Source organism: Ursus arctos, unplaced genomic scaffold (genome assembly GCF_023065955.2).
Source record: "Ursus arctos isolate Adak ecotype North America unplaced genomic scaffold, UrsArc2.0 scaffold_31, whole genome shotgun sequence".
Lineage (NCBI taxonomy): Eukaryota > Metazoa > Chordata > Mammalia > Carnivora > Ursidae > Ursus > Ursus arctos.
Window position 1 is genome coordinate 17,016,956 of NW_026622997.1, and position 23,420 is coordinate 17,040,375.

General features: G+C 42.4%; 1 protein-coding gene across 6 annotated transcripts in view; it reads left to right on the plus strand.

Annotated features, from left to right (window-relative positions):
• The window catches only part of PHACTR1 (phosphatase and actin regulator 1), a 527,166-nt gene that overhangs the window by 348,505 nt on the left and 155,241 nt on the right, over nt 1-23,420 (plus strand). The window lies entirely within an intron of this gene.

A 23,420-nucleotide genomic window follows, 5' to 3' on the forward strand; every position in this document is an offset into this window, starting at 1 on the left:
TCCCATTCAAGTTTGAAAATAGAAAATTCCCCCTTCATCCTGACACCCTTCCAAATTACGATCAGTTATGCATATTTGCTTGCATTCTTTCGTAATGATTTCACATAGGTGAAAGCAAAACATTCATACCCTTTATCTCCCTCTTAATTTTTTAACGTAGTGGTTCGTTGTAGTAGACTTCTTGCTCCTAGTGGGCCGAGTCACCTGACTGTAACACATTCCCTTGGGCACACGCTGTTATAAATAACCTGCCACTAGCATCTGTGTATCCAGCGTTTCCTCCTTATGTACTTTCTTCTTTAGGGTAGAGACTGATTCAGGGGCGCACTGGGAGTGAATATTATTTTTAGCTCTTGCTTTCCAGAAAGGTTGTGGTGTGACGCGGGGAGTAATGACTTCACACTCTCGCAGTTGCAATAGAGAGACATGTGAGATTAAGTTGTAAGAGCAGTCTGTGAGAAATCAAGCAGGGAAGAGGGGGCTTTTTCCTGGGATTTGCCAACATTGGACAGTCTGTCCAGAGTGGCCACAGCAAAACTGTGGCCACTGGCTCTATTTGGACAGATCTCTTCTGTTGGAGCTTATTTTAAATTCCTGGTATGAATGTTGCAACCCACATGTAAAGTTTTCCTCATCAGAATACCTGAACTGTAGGGAGAACTTTAGTAAGAGCCAGCTAGAAGATAGCTGGGTATCGTTACAGGTGTAAACAAGCAGAGACCACAGAAGACGTCATTTACAAATGGTCCCTGATAAAGAGGATTGACAGGAGCAAAGTGAAATACTTGTGGAATGTTCAGTCTTTCACGGTAGCTCTTTAGTTAAGGTGAATTACATGAAAATTGGAATTTCTTCAATCAGTCAGTGAATTTTCTTTTAAGGATTTTATTTATTTGAGAGAGAGAGGGAGGGAGGGAAAGAGAGAGCGAGAGAGCATGAGCGGAGAAGAGAGGGAGGAGCAGACTCCCCCGCTGAGCAGGGAGCCCGACACAGGGCTCCATCCCAGGACCCTGAGGTCATGACCCTGAGATCATGACCCGAGCCCAAGGCAGACCCCCAACCGACTGAGCACCAGGTGCCCCAGTCAGTGAATCTTACATGAAAATTGGAATTTCTTCAATTAGTCAGTGAATCTTTATTGAAGACACAGTGAGGACTGGGGACCACAAGCAGCCTGGTGTTACTGGATCATCAATGTTGAGGCAAGGGTAGCAACCATATGAGAGGAGGCTGAGGAGGGACTAGTGTCATAACCTCTTTTTGTCATATTGGGGATGCGAGACTTTATCCTACAGTGGGTCACCAATAAAAGTTTTAAGCAGGGAAGTAGCAAAGGTCCTATTTTCAATTCAAAATAAATTGGACAAAGGACATGAACTAGCAAATTGAAAAAGAACACACATGTGCCATAAATATAAAAAAAAAAGCTCACCCTCACTCATAATTAAACACAAATTGAAACTGGGGAGATACGTCTTTCACTTATGACTTTGGTAGAAGGGAAAGAAATTGATCACTACACGGTGTCAGCTAGTAAGTAGAGTCGGAAACAGCCGTGCTCTTACAATGTCCGTGGAAGGGTGAATCAATGCAAGCCGTTTTAGAGGACAGTTTTGACAAGAGTAACCAAAAAAAACGTTTTTTAAGATTTTATTCTTTTTTTTGAGGCTGGCCTTTTTTTTTTTTTTTTTTTTAAGATTTTTATTTTTAAGTAATCTATAAACCCAACATGGGGCTTGAACTCACAACCCTGAGATCAAGAATCGCATGTTCCACTGACTGAGCTGGCCAGGAGGCCCGAGAGTAAACAAACAAAAATTTTTTAAGATTTTATTTATTTTAGAGTGCAGGTGTGTGAGCGGGGGATGGAGCAGAGGGGGAGAGAGAATCTCCAGCCTACTCCTTGCTGAGCAGGGAGCCCAATGCAGGGCCCCCGATCCCACAACCCTGGGAGAGGATCTGAGCTGAAATCAAGACTCAGAGGCTCAACGACTGAGCCACCCACCAAAATTTTATATGCACTTACACCTGACCTCGTAATTCATCAACCTTGCAAAGGATGGGAAGGCAAGGAAAGATTCTAGACTCAGGAAAGGATGCTGCAAAGTGACAGACATGAGGAAGGGCATACCCAGAAGGAGTTGTAAATTTCCAGTAATTTAACCTACATGTGTGTGTGCAGAATTATTAAGATGGATGTGCAGGGTTGTTCTTTACAGATTGTTTATAATATTAGAAAACTGGCAACAAGACAAATGACATCAGTCAGGGCTGGTGACATAAATCATGGTCTTTCTACACAATGGAGTACCAATAGAGCCACAAAAAACACAAGGTTGATTTATATCTCCAGATATTGAGGGAACTTTAAGATGTATAGCTTTATTCATGTCTGTTCATTTCTTGACTTTGACATTCCCCCTTATTTTTTAATTTTTTATTGAAGATTTTATTTATTTATTGGAGAGAGTACATATGAGTGGGGACAGGGGGAGCAGAGGGAGAGGGACAAGCAGGCTCCCTGCTGAGCAGAGAGCCCGATGCGGGGCTCGATCCCAGGACCCCAAGCTCATGACCCAAGCTGAAGGCAGACGCTTAACCAACTGAGCCACCCAGGTGTCCCCCCCCTTATTTAAAAAAAAAAAAATTGTATATATTTAAGGTATGCAACATGATGGTTTGATATGTATGTAGTAAATAATTATTATAGTCAATCCAATGAACATATCTCCCCCGCAGAATTACCATTTTTTGTGTGTGATGAGAACACCTGAAATCTCTTAACAAATTTCCAGTACTCCAAACAGCGTTGTTAACTAAAGGATAGATTGTATATACACATCTTGGTTTCTGAGTAAAAAAATTTTTTTCGCAAAAACACGGAAGAGACATTTAAGAGTGTGGTGGTTTTCAGGGAGTAGAATTGGATAGCTGAACAAAAGAGGAGGGCTTGGTATTTCATCATATTCCTTTTTTTGTGGCCGAGGGATTGCCATAGGTATTTGTTGCTTTTATATAAAATAATCAGAAGGTACATTCTCACTGGATGATCTTTGCCTAATTTAATGCTACTATGTATTATTTATGTGCCATTCACTCTTCCAGGCTCTTCACATTTATTAACTCTCGCTAATCATCACAAACCCATATAACGCAGGAGCTGTTATAGTCCCATTTTGCAGTTGAGCGAGCACAGAGGCACAGAGAGGGTAAGCAACTTGCCTCAAGGTCACACAGCAGTAAAAAAGCAGAGCCAGGATTTGAACTCCAGAAGCCTGGCACTCCAGCCCCCTTTACCTTTGCTCAATATTTTGATATTTGCTAGCACCCAAACAGAAGGCTCTGTCCTAGAGTACGTTCTTGGTAACAGTCCATATACCATTACTTGTTACCGATTTCAAGTTCTTTTTGTCAGTCACTAAATGGTTTTATTTAGTAACAGGCTGACATTATTTCTCGCCTCTGCTCCAGGAGGCACCTCTTTTTCAGATGCAGAAATTGTCCATCCTTCATCTGTCCACAATGGGACCATTTACAAAAGGTGGGAATTGGCTCCTAAAACCCCTCTTTCTTCTTTAGTAAGCCTAGTTTTGCTTTCTGAACAGAAAATCGAGAGTTCTCCTTTCCAGGCGTGCTGTGAGCCCAGTAGTGTCTGGCCAGGATCCATTCGTTTCTGTCTTCTATCCTCCAAAGCTGTTAGGCTCCCAGCCTGGGCTGCCTGCCTGCCCCATAGCAGAGCACTTTGTAGCTCAAGGTCATATGCCAGGGGAACTTTCTGCTCTCTGACTCCCTACATCAAGCTTGGAAGACAAAATAACGTAAGTCAAGCTAGATGCGAGGCCAGGGTGATTATCTGAGCTTCACTCTTTTCAGAATTATGTCACAGAAATAATAGTATTTGATCAGATAAACCTTCTTAGCAATGAAGTATTTGGGGGAAAAAAATACCGTGAAGGGGCATCTTTTTCTGTCTAATGCTACTTAGTGGCTCACCATACATACCCCATTGTTTAGCTCAGGTTTCTCTGGCAAACTCTTTTGTTCAACACATACTTACCCAAGATCTCCGAAATGGCAGGCTCAGAACAATGAGAGCTAAATAAGACAGAGTCTGCCCACACTGAACACACGCTAATGGAAGCAACCGAACTGGCAGCCAGTAATTACACCGCCACACACAGGGTGCTCTGGAAGAACGTAAGTGAGTCCTCGATTGTCTTAATTTAGTCCCGATCGAGAATTACCGCACAGAGAAGTGACCGCAGGTCTCCGCTGGGAGATTCCGGCCCCTCGGGTAATCACAGCCCCTCACCTGTGCTTGCATGCGTAGAAGAGCCGTGTGGCCCCTAGAAAGACAGGGAACAGTCGCTGTGTGACGACATCGAGACAGCTTCAGCCCATTGGGGCGTTCACGCCTTTGAGCAGTTCCACATTCAGTCTTCCGGTAGTTTTGTGAGCATTGTGTTGTATTTACTAAATGTTAAGCACTGACTTAGGCCCTTGGACACAAAGATGAAAAATACAGTCGGGGGCACCTGGATGGCTCAGTCCGTAAGCGTCCGACTCTTGATTTCGGCTCAGGTCGTGATCTCAGGGTCCTGGGATCAAGCCCCGCGTTGGGCTCCGTGCTGGACATGGCAGTTGCTTGGGATTCTCCCCCTCCATCTGCCCCACCCCACTTCTCTCTCCTACTCTCTTAAAAAAAAAAAAAAAAAAAAAAAGAAAAGAAAGAAAATGAAAAATACAGTTCCTCCCCTTGGAGACTTGAGTCTGGCCCAGTGGGGTTAGGAGCAGAGCTGAGGGGCGGAGAACACAGAGTGTGGTTCTGTGGGGACTTTGGAACTCATGTTCAAGGTCAGTAAGAGAGAAGAGACAGGAAGGAATGCTGCAAAGTTATGGATTTAAGGAGAAGCATGTCCAAAAGAAATTATGAAAGAAACCTCAGTAGCCTAAGAGCGGATTTGAGGGGATGTTCACAGAGGTCACGGAAGACTGCTGCGCCCTTCAGCTTCCACAAAAGTGTTCGTAAGAACAGTAGCAGGTGAGTTATTGCAAGCCTCACATGCCAGGTACCGTTCTAAATGCGGTTCATGCACTTCCGTGTTTAATTTTCATTGTAGACACGCGGGGTTTTGCATTTGTGGAAACCACCCGCGCGGGGATGTTGGACACCTTGCCAGTGTCACATCTTTTCGAATAAGGGAGCTGCGTTCGATCTGGTGCGTTGCCCTGCAGAGCCCCCAGGCTCAACCCCAGCACTGCAGCTACGGCCCTTCAACTGTAGACGCTTGACAGACACAGTTAGGGAAGAGGCTGTTCCCCCCACAGAGCAAATGGGACAGAGGCACCGAGGCGGGAAAGCAGAAGCATGTTCCAGAAGTTCGGAGCATGGGTTAGTAATAGGCAAGTGACGGGATATGAGGATTAGATCCTGGAAAGTAGTAAAGACTGCAGAGTTGGGCTTTTCTTCCCTTGGGGACTTCTGAGCAAGGAGGTGACATAATCACAGCTGGCCCTGGGTGACTCATTGGCAGTTACAGATAGAACTGTAGAGATCTGGCAGGGGAAGGCCAGGTAGAAGGCTATTGTACTGGGGATGTACTGTATGGTGACTAATATAACAAAATAAAAATTATAAAAACAAAAAGTTAATCATAAAAAAAAAGGCTATTGTAACAGTCTAGGCAAGAGATAATTGAAGCCTGCAGGGGGTGGTAGCATCAGGAATGAAGAGGAGAGAGAGAGAGAGGAGAGACATGGAGGAGGGAGAGGTGACAGGACACAGGAGACAAGATATGGGGACGAAGGAGAAATCAGAGGTGACTCTGAGACCTTGACCCCGGGTGACTCCTGATTGGTAGTGCTTTTTTAACAGGAGTGGGTAAGGGTTGAATGTAGGAGAATGAGAGAAGGCTTTTGTTTCTGACGGAGTCCTCTGGCCAGAGAGAATCCAAAAAGTCCCCATCGTGTGATGAAGGCAAGGCCATCTGCTGGGAGCGCAGGGCGCCCGGGCTGGGTTCTGTCTTGTCTTGAGAAGAGGGGGAACCGGGAACAGTCTTAACCCCATGAATCAATCGTAGTTGTTTTCTTGGGCTGTCCGAACAAGTACCACAAACTGAGAAACTTGAATACAAGATGTATCCTCTCACAGCTCTGGAGGCTGGGAGTCAGCGATCAAGGTATCAGTGGGGTGGGTTCCTTCTGAGGGCTCAGAGCGAGTCTGTTTCATGCCTCTCTCCTAGCTTCCGGTGGTTTGCTGAGAACCCTTGTCACCCCTTGGCTGGTAGAGCCATCCCCCCGATCTCTGCCTCATCTTCACACGTGGCGTTCCTCCTGTATGTGTATCTGTGTCCAAATTTCCCGTCTTGATAAGGACTCCTGTCATATGGGGCTAAGGGTCCACCATCCTGCCTCTAACATGACCTCGTAGTAATCGAAGTAATTACATGTTTAATGGCCTATTTCCAAACTAAGTCACATTCAGAGATCCTGGGAGTTAGGGCTTCAGCGTGTGAATTTGGGGGGCGGGGAATATAATTCAACCCATAACAGTGTATGAGATGAAGGCCTTCTTGCTCTCAAAAGATAACAAGTTTTTTCTTCTCCTTAGGCGCCTTCTAGAGGTTTGTGAGCAAGCCATTATTGGCCTAGAAGATTTTATCACATCTGTAAGGGTTGAGGCCTGTTCACAACTCATTAATGGACTTGCAAACATTCTTAATTAGCAAAAGAATGCCAGTACCCTCTCTGGAACACCATACTGCAGAGAAAGTAGCTGCTTAGCTGGGAGCACACGGCCCAGTTGCTAGAGAACTCTCCCCTGGGAATAGCTGCTTGAGAACGAACAGGTGCAGACTGGAGCCTGAGCTGGGAGTCCCCAGGATATTCAAGGGCAAATCGAGTCCCACATTCAGTACCCAACAGGGAGGGATTGGTGCCCATTTTCTCCTGCTTTGGACATCAAGCTTTGTCAGTAACAATAGTTTACGATTTATAACTCTGTATTTTTTTCTTCTTGGAAAATGAATTCTGTTAGCTTGTCGAAAAGGAAGACAGTCCACTGAAAATCTTTGTTTAAAAGGTATCTGATTTTTTCAGATTCACCCTCATCCTCATAGGCTTATGGGCTGTTACACGCAAGCAGGATCAGAGAAAAACACATCTGGATCAAGGTGTGTAGTCCTTCTCCAGGAAAAGGAAATGCCAGCTCAGAGGGACCTGACACTTCTTTGTCGGATGGCTGTAGGGGTGGGCATCCCAGAGATGGACAGCCGCCCATGAATGAATCACAAAGAGCTCTGCCCTGGGTGTTTATGATTCAGATCCAGTGCTTCCCTAAATCGTTCTTTGGTGGTTTTCCTTTTCTGTGTCGGTATATTTACATTTACACCCCATTTATAGGATTTGGCAGAGCTTGAGGCTGATAGCTTAAACTTTTCCCTTCACTTCCAATTTTCATTGCCCTCCCAATCTCGTAGCCCTGAAAATGAGCTTTTCTGAGCTCCTCATTAATTTTTCACTCCTCTCCCTGCGGGAGATTCACAGATACACAGAGCTAGGATTGCAGGCCAAAGAGTGCTTGGCAGGCGACTGCTGCACCCAGCAATAGATTTCAGAAACATCCCTCCAGGGATTTTGACAAGTGAGATGCCCAGGGCCTGCTCGTGCTGTAATTATGGGGTTCCCATTAGACCTTGAGAAAGTCGCACTGTATCCCAGTGTCGGTGTGCTGTGATTTGCTCCTTCTGTTTTTAATTGGGTGTTAAATTAAGAGTATCCATGTGATACACTAGCAAGATCACTGGTCTAACTGTGTGACCGTAGACAAGTGAGTTCACCTCTCTGAACCTTATCTTTTCATCTTCAGAATGTGAGGCTTAGACTACACAATCTCCAAAAGTCTGTTACGTCGAATACTCCTCTCATTTTGACACAGACCGGCATTCTTTTCAAGAAGTATAAAGAAAAGCCATTTAACAGGTTTCCCTCTGTGTCCCTGTTTCTGTGGCCAAAAGCAGGATCTGTGTGTTGGAAGTCTAAAAAATTGACTTCCACCCAGCTTTATGTAAGAAACATGCCACAAAGGAATATTCCCCTTAGAACAGTCCATTGTCAGCTCTCGGTCATGACATTGGAGGCCGTCTCCCGGCCTTCGCTGCCTTCCTTCCCATGTGACCCCATACAGCCATCACTCCTGATTAGAAGATCGAATGCATTTCTTTAGGGACCTTTTAAAAAGTTATCTCAAGTGCTGGAGTTTTGGGTTCCGTAGGACAAGCATGGGCCGGAGACCTCTGTAATGAGCCTAGAGTCTCTGTGAGCATGAACTTGCTCAGCTGGCAAAATTAACCCTATTGAAATGTTTACCCAGCTGTCTTAATTAGAACTGGGGTGTCTGCAGGGTCCACACGGATCAGGCTTTCAGGATGTTAAACTAAATCAGTGGTGCACACGATTTCCTTCTGCAGAGCCCCCTAACATGAGATAACCTTCTGAATATACAGGTGGTCTTCCAAGAGCTAATAATTCGAATGCTCAGTGGATAGAATAGGATAAAAGCTGGTGTTGGTCACCATACACTACCTGTATCTGATGTCTAGAAGCAATTATCTTGGGAATAAACTCTTTTGATCAGGAACCAGGACTGTTCTCTGTGAAAGCTGAATTCCCTTATATTGTCCTCGAGGACAATAGACAATGTCACAAAAAGGAAAATATAAAGCAAGCCTGGTGGAAAAGAAAAGAAAGAGGCGTTAGAGATTAAGTAGTACAATAGTGTGAGTAATGTCTCCACCTAAATTTTATGTCATCCTAGGTTAGAACCTTTTGTAAAAGAAGAAAAGTTTTTAATGGCTCGCTTCCCTGACTAATAGAAAATGAGAAGAAATTTCAGGCTGAGCTTAAAAATGAGAATATTTTTAGAAAAATACAGCAAGCGCTTGGAGTACAGACAGTTTGTTGCATCAACAGGAACTCAGAAATGCGTTGAATAGCCAATGGATTACTTCTTCATCTGAGCAGAGAATAGTACAGAATGCAATATTTAAAACACCAGGTAAGAAATTCCTGAAAATATTACTCTTTTCATGTACCCAGAAGAGTGTTGGAAAATAAAACAGGGGGTTAGAGCAATAATTACTTTGAGTGAAGCTCTGAAAGTACTCAAGTCCTTGGCACAACCCCATTTTCTTTCCCAAATTGGATTCTGCCCCTAGCCTAAGCCCCAAGAGCTCTTTTTCTCATGCATAACGTGAAGGGTTTAGAATATATGGTCTCCGAGGCCTCTGCCAGCTCTAATATTCTTTGGTTTTAAATCAACACATATGGGAAAAACATGTCAACTCTTATTAAGTAAGTTTTCAGCTGCGTTCAGATGCAGTAACAGCAAAAATGATAGACACGGTATTTACCCTGTCTGTTAGCAAAATATCTCTCTTTGCATAACATCCTCGCCAAGCACTGCTCCAGGTTATAACTATTTGAAGAGGCTAATATGATTTTATCTGAAAACGAATTTAAGTAAGAAGCCTAAAAGAAATATGGTTTGCCCTTTTAAATGCTGTGGCGGTAAGGCTTTCCTTACAAGGAATTTAGGAATATAAGAAAAAATGGTGGCCTTCTTGTTGTTGCTAGCTCTTCTCCTAGTTTGACTAACAATTCAGAGGATTGCAGGTAAGATCCTTCTTGTAGCCCTTTTCTCATGAACTGGACCAGATGTTAATGCCTAAAGAAAAAGAGCACTTACGGGCCAAGTAGGGACAGTTAGGTCTAGGCACAGACTTTTGGGAATAGCACTAACTTCCCTGTGTCGGGCATTCAACACTATTTTTCCTCCTACCTTTGTTTATCCTAATGTTTACATCCTTTTTCTTCTTCCCTTATGAGTCTGAGTCACTAATGGCTCTCACAGGCATCACTTTGCTCAAAGTCATTACACTGGAGATGACTGACCATGAAAATTACATCTTCAGAGCACTGAGGGGAAATACTACTAATCAATAATTTTGTGCCCTGGTAAGACATTGTTCTGGTGAAATAAAAATGTTCTTAGCAATAAAAATCTAGAAGAGTTTACCACGAAGAGATGGTCCCAAAAAGAAATGGAAGAGAATATAATTCAGGAAGAATGAACTAGAACCCATAATAAAGGAGTACAGTGCAGAAAGCAATAATGAGCAAAGAAATTGGCAAAATTTTATAAATATGAATAAGTGCTGATTGTTTAAAAATAACATTATAAGCAATTGAGGGGTTAACTAAATGAAGGCAAAACCAGTGTAGAGGATGATCTGAGTGAAGTTGTTCTTAACTCATTGTATTATTCTGGAGGTGGGAATTAGGAATTCATTCTGAACTTTGCAAGTCAAGTAGCATATTAAATATTTAAGGCTAACCCCTCGAAGAAGAGAAGTAAAATGGATAACTTAACCAGTGAAGAGGGAAAAGGAAGAAGAAAAGAGACCTCATCACCCTAAAAGAAGACAATAAAGAAGGAAAGAAGAAAGGAAAATCATGATATCTAGCACAGAAAAAGAGTAGAAATAAATCCAAATACATCAGTGATTACAATAAACATAAATGTTCTATATATTGCCAATTAAAAGATTGAGATTGCTAAAAAATATATAACAAAAATCCAGGTATAAGCTACTTATGAAATATACCTAAAACATGAGGATATAGAGAAGTTTAAAGGGCATAAAAAGATACACCAACCAATATTTTTTAAAAGATTTCATTTATTTAGAGAGCACAAGCAGGGGGAGCAGCAGGGAGAGGGAGAAGCAGGCTCCCCACTGAGCAAGGAGCCTACAACAGGGCTCAATCCCAAGACCCTGGGATCATGACCCAAGCCAGAGGCAGATGCTCAACCAACTGAGCCACCCAAGTGCCCCCCAGCCAATATTTTTTAAACAATGCCAGCTTATCTGCATTAATATCAGACAAAAAATATTTTTAAGTCAAGAAACACTTGTAAAGTTCATTATGTATTGATAAAATGTGCAGTTCATTAGGAAGCTGTAAAAATTCAAGATATGTATGTATGTAACTTGATAGTCTCAAAATATATACAGCAAAAGTTGGCAGAATACAAGGATAAATGAACAAATCTATTAGTGTGTCTCTCAGTAATTGGTCAGACAGACAAAAATAGTAAAGATCTAGAAAACGAAAATATACAATTAACGAGCTGTGAGACAGCCAAAGCTCATTATAAGTACATACATTTAAAAATAAACATCTATATAGTATATGGATTAAAGAATAATCTAGGGGCGCCTGGGTGGCTCAGTTGGTTAAGCAGCTGACTCTTGGTTTTAGCTCAGGTCATGACCTTGGGGTCCTGAGATCAAGCCCCGCCTTAGGCAGCATGGAGTCTGCTTGTCCCTCTCCCTCCCTCTGCCCCTCTCCCTGCTCTCTCTCTCTCTCTCAAATAAATAAATAGAATCATAAAAAAATAAATTATGCTCAATAGTAAATGTTTAGAACTGACTGAAAATAAATATATTACATGTCAGACACATATGAAATATAAAACAGCAAGTAGAAGTAAATGTATAACCTTAAAGGCATACCTTTGAAAAAAGACTGAAAAGAGCCAAAGTTAATCAGAAAATAGTGAAACAATAAATAAGATCCATAACACCTTCAAAACAGTTATTTGAAAAAAACATCTAAAATAGATTTTAAAAATCTAGCAGAATTATTTAAAATAAAGATGAAAGTTTAAAAAAATACTAGAAAAGAATGTAGCTACTGATAGAGTGGCCTTTTTAATCAAAAGGAGAAACTGAACAATTTATATACAGAAACTTAAAAACCAAAGTTAGAAAGACAGCTTCCCAGGAAATAATATGAGTGAGTGGCCGAAATGGATGCTAATAGAAAAACCTGAATAAATTATAATCAGTATCCAATTTAAATCAGGGAGTTTAGCAGCCCTCTTTCTTTTCTAAATCTTTTTTTTATTGAGAAATGACTTACATACAGTAAAATTCACCCTTTCTCATGTATTAGTTGTGAGTTTTGATAATTCTGTATAGACACATATCCCGACCACAATTAAGATAGTTTTTTTGCTCTAAAAAATTCCCTCATGCCCTTTTGTACACAACTCTTTCTCCCACCCCAAGCCCAGTAACAGTCGATCTGTTTTCTGTCCCTGTCCTTTTGTCTTTTCCAGAATGATACATAAATGGAATTAAGAAAGTTCATAGACTTTTGAGAATGCATTTCAGATTCATCCATGTTATGGTGTGTAGCAGTAATCCATTCCTTTTTCTTGAGAGTAGTATGGGATTGTGTGGGTATACCAGTGTATCCATTGGACCAGTTGAATGGCTTTCAGGTTGTTTCTAGTTTGGGGCAATTATATGTAAACATGTTTTCATTTCACCTGAGTCAATAACAGAGTGAGGTTGCTGGGTCATATGCTAAGGGTTTACCCTTAGCAGAAATTGCCATGCTGTTTTCAATGTGATTGAATTTCTACTTGCTTTGTGCTCTCATCAGCACTTGGTATTGTCCATTCTTTAATTTTAGCCATTCTAACGAGTGATGTCTCATTGTGGCTTAAATTTGCATTTCCCTAATGATTAGGGATGTTGAGCATCTGCTTATGTGCTAATGTGCTATTTTTATATCTTTGTTCAAATCTTTTGACAATTTTTTAAAAATTTAGGTGGTTTTTCTATTACTGAGTTTCAGACTGTGTCATATATTCTGGATAAATATTATGTGTAGGAGTTTAAAATCACCCTTCTTAAAAATGAAAATGATAGGCCTAGGTGGTTATTTAGCCAAATTCTACCATACTGTCAAGGAACAAATTATTCCAGAACACAGAAAATGAGAGAAAGCTCCCCATTCTGTTGTATAACCACAGTACCAAAAAGACATTATGAGAAAGAAAAATCTGTAGATCAACTTTACTTTCAAACATAGATTGAATATTATCAAACTAAACCCAGTAATTGGGGGGGGGGGGTCATATCCAAGTGGGGTTTATCCATTCAAGAACAGGTGAACATTAGAAAATGTATTAATGTAATTTGCCATATGACCATATTAAGGAGAAAATCCTATAATTATCTCAAAAGAAGAAAAAGCATTTGGTGAACTTTAACATCCATTCATGGCATTAAAAAAAAATGCAGCAAATTACAAATGAAAGCAGACATCTTAATTACCTGGTAAAGTATAGCTACAAAATGGTGAAGCACTAGAAGCATTCTTTCTGGAGGATAGCTAGAAGAGAAGAGTGTTCACGCTTACTATTTCTATTTACCACCGTCTGGAGGTCCTACCCAGAAGAATGAGATACGGTGCTTTCTACATAGAGAGTACAGGAGAATCCATGGAGAACTTAGAACTAATATGGAAGGGGGGCTCCTGGTTGGCTCGGTCGGTAGACCATGCAGTTCTTGATCTTAAGCTCATGAGTTTGAGCCCCACATTGGGTGTGGAGCCTACTTAAAAACAAAAACAAAAAAAAAACCTAATATGGAAGGTTTGGCAAGATGGTTGAATACAAGATTAACATATATTAAAAAATCAATAGAAGCCATATGTAATAGATAAAAGTAATAAGAAAACATAACGGTAATTTGTAAGAATTTATTCTTGATAGGCCAAAACAGCCACTCAGAACTATGGCTGTAGTTTCTGTAGTTGATTCTGTTTCACTCCTAAAGGACTTGACTCCTTATGTTGGCACTAGAAGAAATCTGATTCTCCCTATACATTCCAGCTTCTTTACAAATACCTGTTCCCAATGGTCTGTCCCCTGTGTGCGTATATACTGATCCATTTCATTTCATTCCCAAACCTTTGTAAAGGAGCTGCTGTGTTTCTGGCAGTTATCTTATCAAGCACCCATTTACCATGTTTCCTTTATTAGATCTGGAAAATTTGCCTCTACTCATGCTATTCATGGCCCTCTCAAAACACAGGTCAAATAGTCTTTGTTTTGGCCTCTGTTTCAGTATATAACTTTTTTTTTTCTCCCTAACTTGGCCCATCTTTGATTCTAAACTTTTTGGATATCAGAAAATTGTCCCTATAGTAATCCTGGAAAAGGCCTTCTAAGGTCAACTTCAACATTTAAATGACTTTTACCTGCAGGGAAACAGAGGATATAGTGCAGAACACAGTAAAATATTTTCTCCTGTGCTCTCAAGAGCAGGGACAGCATGCTATTATTCAATTTTGTATCCTGTAACAGAGTCTTACAGAAAGAGGTGCCGATTATATATATTTTTAAATTTTTTATTATGTTAGTCACCATACAGTACATCCTTAGTTGTTGATGTAGTGTTCCATGATTCATTGTTTGCGTATCCGATTATATTTTTAATGGATTATACAAAACCTGAAAGGTCCAGAAAACAGAGTGATTCATTTTAGATGTTCCACAAGCAATAGGAAGGTGGTCCTTCATTCCTTCTAATCCCCTTTACCTCTTTGTCATTGTGCAATCATAAAGCAACCTCCTATAGGTCTTTGTTGGACCTGGATAAAAGTGCAGATAGAGTCGCTCTCCCCTTGGCTTCCTCTTCCCACCCTAGGCCTGTCGTCCCCCACCACAAGGAACCTCTGGGGCATGAGTGTGGACACCCACCAGCCCACTACTCACGCTCCATCTTCTGGAAGCTCTTGGCCATCTGGGCAAGAAATTCAGTGGTCCCAAACACCCAGTGCTCAGAATGTGGTTTAAAAGTGGGTGCAGGATTCAGGGTGCACCCTTGGCCCAGACATCTTATCCTAAATGTGGAGGGTCAGAGGTAGGAGGAAGGGTCCTCTTAGGTACCAGGAACAGGGCAAGATTTTTCTGCTGCCTGTGCAACCAGGAATACATCAGCTCGTTTCCTGAAGAATTCTGACTCAACATACTCTCCTCTTTTAAGTAAAATCATAACATGTAAGAACTTAAAGAGACCTTTGAAAGCATCTTATCCAAACTTTTCATTAACTGAGGAAACCAAGGCCATGGAAATGAACTGACTTGCCAATGGTCATGTGACAAGGTCAGCATTAGACAACTAATAGAAAACCAGGTTTCCAGGGTACAAATAATGCTTCCCATTATCGTTCTTCCAGCTCTGTATTCAGTGCCTGTCACGGTAGTTCCCCCAGTGCTTTGGCAGACTGTGTTGCTTAGCTCTGTTGCTATTGAGTAAAACTGGCAAATTGAAACCACAGTGCAGCAAACTCTGCTTGGAGGGCAGAGGAAAATGTATCCACATGCTTTCAGCATCTCCATAACTCCTAATTGTGGGGAAAAAATTCCATGTGATGAATAGGATATGTCCTTTAGAATCAGAAGTGGACACCAGTGAGCTATCAGATAGGCTGAAACGCCAGAAGCCAAGTAAATACAATGGAAAGGAATAGCATTGCATTGTTGGCTTTTATTAAAGTTGTCCATTTTCATCCCTTCCAAGTTCCCTCCAGAGTAACATACCCAAGACAACTATGCTGCATGCAGCATGGCACCATAGACCAGCCATGTCTCAGCCTTGCGTGCTGTAGCTGGAATTCCCTGATTTTATTCTGAGAAGTGAAGTGAGAAGAAAAGGAGGAAAATAGCTCAGAAAAATAGCTCTTCTTCATTCCTTTATGTCATTCTTTCAATAAATATTTATCAAATGGTTTCTAGATACTAGGACCTGGGCTGGGTACTAGGACAGGAGGTGAACAAGGCACAGATAGTCCCTGCTCTTGAATATTTTCCAGTCTAATGGGAGAGAATCATAGGAGATCCTTGAGAGGGAAAAGCAGTGCGTGAAAGAGCTAAGCCAACAATGTGGGGAGCCCTGATAGAGCAGAAAGCAAAAAGGAGCGCTACCTGTTAGCAAGCATGGTGGAGGAGCTCGGTGCTTTGCTGCTGAGCAGATGAGGACTCATGTTCTTCATCTTCGTGGAGAACAAAGTGAACTACAGCTGGAGGGATTCAGGTGGGAAGTAACATTTACATATTTTTAAAAGCTTTTAGAATAGGAAATAGACACCTAGAGGAGATTATGGACTATTCTTATCTGATCATCTTTAAAGCAGACCCCCTGGCATAGGGTGGTTTAGCCATGATCTTGTTTGTGTCTGGGAATGATGAATCCGGGAACCCCTTGAGGTCACTGCAAGCTCCATTTGCGTTTATATGGTTGGCAGAATGCTTAGTGATGTTGGACAATACGTATCTAGTTTGTTATTTAGGAAGTGACACTACAGTGTTTAAAACAGATGTTAGATTTTGTGAACTATGGGTGAGATATAAGTAAGTCAAAAGCACCTAGTTTTTATTGCACTTTTTAGTGGATTAATACTGAATTACAAAGAAGAGGCATCTTCTGAGACAGCCATGTAGTTTTATTTTTATTGTTTTTGCAACAACTTTTTTTTTTTTTAGTTTTAAGTAGTTGTCAGCATTTTGTTTATGAAAAATATTTTTACACATGCATAGCTGACCTATAACGTTAAATTAGTTTCAGGTATATAACAGTGATTGAACAACTATTATGTTTTGCTACGCTCACTGCGAGTGTAGCTACCATCTGTTATCGTACATTATTACGGTACCATCCACTATATTTTCTATGCTGCACTTCTCATTCCCCAATTTATTCTCCATAACTGGAAGTCTGTATCTCCCATTCCCCTTCATCCATTTTGCCCATCCCCCCACCCCCCTTCCCTCTTGCAGCCATCAGTTTGCTGTTTATATTTATAGGTCACATTTTGTTCTTTATTCATTTGTTTTTTTAGATTCCGCATGAGTGAAATCGTAAAGCATTTGATCTTTCTCAGTCTGACTTATTTTACTTAGCATAATACCTTCTAGGTCGATCCCTGTTATTGCAAATGGCCCTATCTCTTCCTTCTTTATGGCTGTGTAATTTTCCATTGTGTATATATACCACATCTTCCTTATCCATTCGTCTGTTAATGGACACATAGATTGCTTCCTTATCTTAGCTATTGTAAATAATACTGCAGTAAGCATAGGAAATTAATGTTTTCATTTTCTCTGGGTAAATACCCCACAGTGGAATTATTGGCTCATATGGTATTTCCATTTTTCAATTTTTTGAGGTACCACCATACTGTTTTCCACAGTGGCTGCACCAATATAAATTCCCACCAACAGTGCGTAAGAATTCCTTTTTCTCTACATCGTTGCCAACACTTATTATTTCTTGTTTCTTTCTTTCTTTTTTTAATTTTAGCCATTCTGACACGGTGTACAGTGATATCTCATTGTGGTTTTGATTTGCATTTCCGTAATAATGAGTGATGTTGAGCATATTTTCATGTTCTGTTGACCACCTCTGTGTCTTCTTTGGAAAAATGTCTATTCAAGTCCTCTTGACTATTTTTTAATTGGATTATTTTTTTGGGTGTTAAGTTGTATAAGTTCTTTATATGTTTTGGATATTAAGCCCTTATTGGATGTGTCATTTGCAAATATCTTCTTCCATTTGGTAGGTTGGTTTTTTGTTTTGTTGCTGGTTTTCTTCACTGTGCAGAAGCTTTTTATTTTGGTGTAGCCCCTATGGTTTATTTTTGTTTTTGTTTCTCTTGCCTTAGGAGACATATCTAGAAAAATGTTAAGGCCAGTGTCAAAGGGATTACTGCCTGTGCTCTCTTCTAGGATTTTTATGGTTTCAGGTTTCACATTTAGGTCTTATTTTTGTATATGGCTTTAGAAAGTGGTCCAGTTTCATTCATACGTTGCAATCCTAACCCCCAGTGTGACTGGATTTGGAGGTGAGGCCTCTGGGGAAGCAGTTAAGGATAAACGAAGATAAGGGAGAGGCTGTAATCTAAGGGGAGGGGTGTCCTTGTTAGAAAAGACCCCAGAGAGCTTGCTTGCCTTGTCTCTCTTTGCACCAAAAGAAGAGGTCACATGAGCACACAGAAAGAAGGCAGCCACCTGTAAACCCAGAGAAATCTCAGGATGAAACCTACCTGGCCAGCTCCTTGATCTTGGATTTCCCAGCCTCCAGAACGCTGAGAAATACATTTCTGTTGCTTAAACCACCCAGTCTGTGGTATTTTGTTATGGTGGCCCTGAGACCCTCCCCATTTCCAACACCACTTATAAGAGAGGAAACACAGCTGAGGCTGTGGCACCGTTAATGGCCTATTAATTTATAAGATAAACCAATAAACTAAAAACAGAACATACTCCCCTTTCAGTGTGAGTGATTTAAATTAGGTGTCAGTGGCAGTCTTCATCACCATCGTTGACGCTGCTCTCTTTTGGTGGTGCTCTATTGGTCTATGGGATGCAGATAAAGCGGGCATGGTCTCTCCCTTTTAGGATTCTTGATGTTGTTGATTTCAGTCATTTAACAAAGAAAAATGGTGTGGGAGACCCCACAGCATCCTAACTTTACTGTGGCATTCCTCTGCGGTACTAGGGAGCCTGAAAAAATAAACCTCCCCACAAGGGGAAGATGAAGGTGAAGAGTGGGAGAAGGAATATGACCTTGAACTTAATTTGGAAATATAATTCATACGCACTTTTAACAACTAAAGTGGATTGCTTTGAAGTTCCCTGTTAGGTCAAAGATTCATAAAACTGGGGCGCCTGGGTGGCACAGCGGTTAAGCGTCTGCCTTCGGCTCAGGGCGTGATCCCAGGGTCCTGGAATCGAGCCCCACATCAGGCTCCTCTGCTATGAGCCTGCTTCTTCCTCTCCCACTTCCCCTGCTTGTGTTCCCTCTCTCGCTGGCTGTCTCTATCTCTGTCTAATAAATAAATAAATAAAATCTTAAAAAAAAAAAAGATTCATAAAACTAACAGGGTAAGTTATCAAGAGGAAGAATTGGGTTTTGATCCGTTGGCTTGTCACATGTTATGTCTATGTGTTACGTCATGTAAGTGTAAGAAGTCAAGCAGATAGGAACTGTAGCAGTTTTCGAAACCCAGAAAGTAGAAGGGAGGTCTCTCTTGATGTGTGTGTATTTCTTTTAACCGTGTGCTTTCCAGTTGCTAGCATCTGGATAATCACAACTAGGGATGACGTGCTTTTCCTTCGTGCTCCGTAGTTTTTTAAACCTCGTCCCCACAAATGATGTTAACTTCTGAGATTTTATGCCATTCCACAAACTGCTGGTGTATTCAGGCAGGTGATGGAGGTTGAAATGAGTCTTTCCAACCCATGCCTTTCTTTTTTCTCTTTCTCTATTTACCAACATGATTCCCTGGATCGAAATCAAATTGATAAGGAAATAAATTTGACCATTTCTTTTCCACTCCCCCGGTACACATTTGTTGATCCTAAGAGCAAACATTAGTGATTGGCTCATTTACAAGACTCTCTAAAGGTAAAAGAGAAATTCCTCCCCTGATTAGAGATTAAGCTAGTGCTTCAGATCCTTTAGACACATAGGCTAAATTAGAAGTAGTTGGACAGCCCTTAGAGGGCAGGTGGAGCCTTGGGAGGGAAAGCCACTAACGTATGTGTCCTGTTACTCTGTAAAAAAAGCATGCTGGAGAAGCTTCTTTAGGAAAGGGAATGAAGGGTAAGCCTGGGTGGCTCAGTTGGTTAAGCAGCTGCCTTCGGCTCCGGTCATGATCCCAGGGGTCCTGGGCTAGAGCCCCGCATCGGGCTCCCTGCTAGGCAGTGAGCCTGCTTCTCCCTCTCCCTCTGCCTGCAGCTCCCCCCGCTTGTGCGTGCACGCTCGCTCTCTCTTATTCGCTCACTCTGTCAAATAAACTTTTTTTTAAATGGAAAGCGAATCAAGTCTTGGTGACTCTGTGGATGCAGATTACTATTAGTAATAAAACTTGCAAGGCTGTGGACATTAAAAAGGAAGGAGAACATCGTAGGAAAGAGAGCAAGTGCAAAGTCTGCAGCCATGACGAAACCCAGAGAATTGATGTTTGTGTGGAATTTCTTAGTTTTTTAGTTTTTTCTAAAATATTTTGACTTGGGATATAAGTGAGGATTGTGACAGTTTTGTTTATTCAGTAAAGCTTTTGTATTACTTTTAGGGAAGGTCTCTCTGTGAAGAGGTGCCAGAAAAAATAACAAGTGAAGATTGGATCTATTCTATGAATAGTTTCTAGAAGCACGTAGCTTCTCCTGCCTGTCATGCATGACCACTGGAATGCTGAGAAGGCGTTGTATCTGCACTCAAAAGGAAAAACAAAGGTGGTGTAGAAAGGCAGGATAGCACAAGTTTTAGATGGCTAGGGGAGAACTGCTCTGATATTTACAAAAGACAGAAAGGGGGGAGTGAGGGAGGAAGAAAAAAGAAAAGCCTCGGGCTCTTTGCTCTTAAGGATTCATAAGGTAGAGGGGAAATAATTAGAAACTGAATTTCCCATAAATGCAAATCTAGATGTCAGGCATTCACCATTTTTCCAGAAACTCCTTGCAACCTACATGGTTGGAAGTAGGGTCCGTTTGAGCTCTCTTGAGCTCTGCTTGTATTCAAGATAAGGAATACTGTTTATAAATCTCCAAATGGTCTCCTGGATGATAACTTTATATGTTTTTTACTAGAAAGCAGTAAACCAATTCAAGATGGATTTATTTCTAAGAAAGTATTATCCGTGTTGATGCAAATTAATCTCTGCCTTGCCCTCCCTAATTCCTTCTTCCCTGCTCTCGTCCTGCTGCCCCCAGCAATGGTAGAAGGAGCGATTGTACTCTAAAGTAATTGGGTGTAATTATTTTTACACTTTATCCTGAGTTATTTGTAGTAATATTCCGCAGTTTGATCTTGGTTGTTAGAGCAGAGGAAAGCTCTTTTACTTTTGAGCTTTGAGAAACCACACACCTTTCTACCAGGAAACTGGTTTAAAGCTGAAGAATGTCCCTTTTGCCCTGGCCGACTGGCTGATTCAGAGCCAGATTCCCCTCCAGCCGTGGAGGATTGCCCTACTGAAAGCGTCGTAAACTCAGCGGCCTCAACTGGGCCTCATGTCCTCTCTGGCCATCCTACTCTGCTTCTCCAGAATGTTCACGCCGCCACTGTCCTTAGTGACTCCACTTTTCTCTAGCATCTTACTTCCTCCCCGCTCCCGATCCCCGACTCCTCCCGCTCCCGATCCCCGACTCCTACCATCCCCACGCGATTTTACCTTAGGAGCCTGGTGTAGACAGCAGCCGCCCTCAGGCAAGAATGCTCCCGGCTTCCTACTCCCTACCCCTTCTCTGCCTCCTCCTGCTGAGCTGGAGGAAGGTCCCTCTACCTTCTGAAGATCTGTCTGGCCCCTACTTTCCTACCTAGACAGAACCTCATATCCCCTCCTTTCTCTCCTAGGGTTCCGTTTTCACTTGTTGCTAGCTCTTGTCCCTACACAAAGATGCCCTTAGCGCCTTCCATGTTCAAAAGCTCTGCCTTGACCCTGTTGTTCCGGTGCCGTCCTTTCTCTGCTCCCGGCCGAGCTTCTCACCTTGCTCCTGGCTTTACTGCAGCTGCTCCTTGGAGGTCCATTCCTTTCTTCTTCTTCTTCTTCTTTTTTTTTTAAGATTTTATTTATTTATTTGACGGAGAGCGAGACAGCCAGCGAGAGAGGGAACACAAGCAGGGGGAGTGGGAGAGGAAGAAGCAGACTCACAGCGGAGGAGCCTGATGTGGGGCTCGATCCCAGAACGCCGGGATCACGCCCTGAGCCGAAGGCAGACGCTTAACCACTGCACCACCCCGGTGCCCCAGAGGTCCATTCCTTTCTGTGACTACTTCCAGTTTTACTTTCTCTTAACATCCCGAGGACTTTTCCCCAGTGAACCAGTTCCTCTTCTGCATAAGGGGTGTGGTTTGGAGTGTTGGGGTCTAGAGCCAATGGCCAGGAAAGTAGTCTTAAGACGTCTTTGGTGCAAAAACGTGGTTTTGTGAAAGCAGGGGGGACAGGACCCATGGGCAGAAATTGCTGCATTGGGGTCATGAAGAGCGGCTGAGTATATAAGATTTTCTGTCCTGGGGCGCCTGGGTGGCACAGCGGTTAAGCGTCTGCCTTCGGCTCAGGGCGTGATCCCGGCGTTATGGGATCGAGCCCCACATCGGGCTCCTCCGCTATGAGCCTGCTTCTTCCTCTCCCACTCCCCCTGCTTGTGTTCCCTTTCTCGCTGGCTGTCTCTATCTCTGTCGAATAAATAAATAAAATCTTAAAAAAAAAAAAAAAGATTTTCTGTCCTGTAGAGGGGAGGATGACGTCAAGGTTTCAGGAAATTTAATCTATAGGTTTCTGGAAGTTTGGCTGTTATTAAAATTGCTTTTTTTCCTTGTAAATCATTAAGAGACTCGTGTCCTGCATAACTGTGATCTCTTGGTTTTCCTCTAGCAAAGCATTAATGTTAAGACAACTGGGCATTCCTGGAGCAGTGTCACTCTGCTGCCGCAGGGACTTGTCAGCGGGCTCTGAGTTGTGAGGAAATTTAGTTTTCCATCTGCCTTTGTTTCTCACACAGAAGGACCAATCCCTCTTCTCTTGGCTTAGGTTTCATGCACTCTCCTGCTTTTCCTTGTCTCTCCCCAGTGCCTAACCGTTATAGTCCATGCAGCTTTGATCCTGAGCCCCCTTCTCCTCTGTACCCCGTCTCTAGAACATTTTCATCCTGCACGTGGCTCCACATATCACCTATGTGCTGATACAACCCAAGTTTAGATTTCTATCCATTGCCATCCAGATTTCCTCCGAAGGTCCAGACTCACACTTGATATCTCCAGTCTCTCTCACAAGGACCTCAAATTGACAGTCGTCAAAATCAGGCTCATCATCTGCCTCCCGAAACCCCATCCTTCTCCTGTGCTTCCTTCCTCCACCCTCACTCTTACTCAAGATAAACACAGCAGTGATTCTGAGCACCTCCCTGTCTACCACATTCAGTCTTGAAATCCTGTTCATTTATTGGACGTGTTCATTTGTCTCTAGTTCCCATGATTCCTTCCTAAGCCAACCTCCACGGTCTCTCGTCAGGACTATGACAACAGCCTCCCCTGGTCCCCTCACGTCCACTTCGGCACCCTGTAATCAGTTCTCTGCTCTGTTGCAACAGTCAACGTGGTCGTATTCCTCCTTTAGAACATTTGTATAGCTTCCAGCATGCTTATAAAGTCCAGAATCCTTTACACACTCTACAAGACCCTGCTTGAGCTAGCGCTGCCTGCAAGCCTCCTGCAATCCCAGCCACCCTCCCCTGGCACAGCCACATGGCCTTTCCTATGCTGGTAGTTCCCACTCCATGGCTCTGGTGCATGTCCACCCAGTCTTCAACTCTTATGCCTTCAGACTTGTCCAAATGTCACTTGCTCCGATATCCTCCAGTTTAAAACAGGCACCACAGCCATAGGCATTCATCGTGCCGTTGTGTTGCCATAGAATTTCTCTCAATTCAGAGTCCTGCGTCTCTTCTGATGATCAGACATCTGTCACCCACAGCAGACTGCCCGCTGGGGGCCCTCTGT